The sequence below is a fragment of the Galeopterus variegatus genome, unplaced genomic scaffold (assembly GCF_000696425.1).
Source record: "Galeopterus variegatus unplaced genomic scaffold, G_variegatus-3.0.2 Scaffold2804, whole genome shotgun sequence".
Lineage (NCBI taxonomy): Eukaryota > Metazoa > Chordata > Mammalia > Dermoptera > Cynocephalidae > Galeopterus > Galeopterus variegatus.
The window spans coordinates 106,042-107,606 of record NW_007728915.1 but is presented as its reverse complement, the minus strand read 5'-3'; the positions used below and the strand labels follow the sequence as shown (position 1 = coordinate 107,606).

The 1,565-nt window shown below is 42.4% G+C and overlaps 1 protein-coding gene across 1 annotated transcript in view; it reads right to left on the bottom strand.

Moving 5' to 3' along the window:
- LOC103598964 (protein crumbs homolog 1-like) overlaps positions 1-1,565 on the bottom strand; it is a 105,139-nt gene that overhangs the window by 24,107 nt on the left and 79,467 nt on the right. The gene's annotated exons all lie outside the window — the stretch shown is intronic.

The following is a 1,565-nucleotide window of genomic DNA, read 5'->3' as shown; positions in this document are numbered from 1 at the left end:
TTGCTCACAAACATAATAGCAGGTAATAGTACAGGCTTGCAATAAAAAGGATTACGAAGTGGGGAGTTTGCTCTTAAATCATAAGACACAAATCAGCCCCCATAATAGCACAAGCCAACTCCTCCTAGTAAAATTCTCTCTTTCTCTCTCTTTTTGTCTACACACACACACACACACACACACACACACACAGTCATATGTCAACAATCAGGATATGTTCTGAGAAATGCATCATTAGGTGGTTTTGTTGTTGTGCAAACATCATAGAGTAGATTTACACAAACCTAGATGATACAGCCTGCTCCCCACCTCCAGATTCATCACAATCTGATGGGTCCACTGTCGGACATGAGGTCCATCATTGACCATAATGTTGCTATGTGGTGCATTACTGTGTGTGTGTGTGTGTGTCAGAAACTGCTGGTTCTCTTTCTCAGAGAACCCAGACTAATTCAGAGTTTGGTACTGAGAGTGATTCTAGAGGAACAGAATTTTATGAACAAATTTTCTTTTTTTGTCTGTCTTTTTTTTTTTTTGTGACCGGTAAGGGGATCGCAACCCTTGGCTTGGTGTCACCCGCACCACGCTCAGCCAGTGAGCGCACCGGCCATCCCTATATAGGATCCGAACCCGCGGCGGGAGTGCCGCTGCGCACCCAAGCACTGCACTCTCCCAAGTGCGCCACGGGGCCGGCCCTTTTAAACATTTTTTTTTTGTCTTTTTTTTTTTTCCAAATTTTCTAAGTTAGTTCTAGAGCTTTTAAAATTGGCTTCCTAACTGGATTAGGCTTAAAGATGCTAATGACTCTATTGCCAACAGTAAAGAGAGCATTAATAATTCATGATGTGATCTGCCAATAGACATACACAAAATATCTACCTTGGATGCTCCTGATGAAACAATTATAAGAAACAAGGATCTGAGAGACTGTGTATATGATACTTCTGAAAATTTTTGGAAAACTAATAAATATAATGAGGTTGGCTGGTTGCTCCTAATGTCACTAGACAAAGTGGTTAAAGAAAAGGATGAGCACAGGGACTTGAATTCTCAGCTTAAGCACCAACTACATGACCTGAAAGCTCCTATCTGTGCCCTGAAGAACACCCTTATTTCTTGCAGTTGCAGGACTGAGACTGCTGAGAATCCAATGCACACTCTCATTGGCTGATTTACAACTCAAGTTGAATTCCCAGCCTTGCAGGGAGTATAAATACTGCTCAATTCATGGCATTGATTGGGAAAAAATGGGAGCTTGTAACTTTAAATGGGGATGTATGGGGAGACATTGATGAAGCTGGGGACATTGAGCCCTGAATTCTGAGGAGTCTTCTTTACAAGCTGCAGTGGCCACATTACCCCCATCTAAAGGGATTAACTCTGCATCGTCTGAGGAAGTTAATGGCTTCCCTTAAGGCAGATGTCTTGCAACACAATGCTGATTCTCTTCAGGGCTTACCCCAACACATCTCTTTGCTTCTAAATCTAAATAGACTCAAGTCTGAGCAGGGCCCTAAAGATGAGGTACCATGTGTGATTCATGAGGAGGTGCACTCACTCCAAAA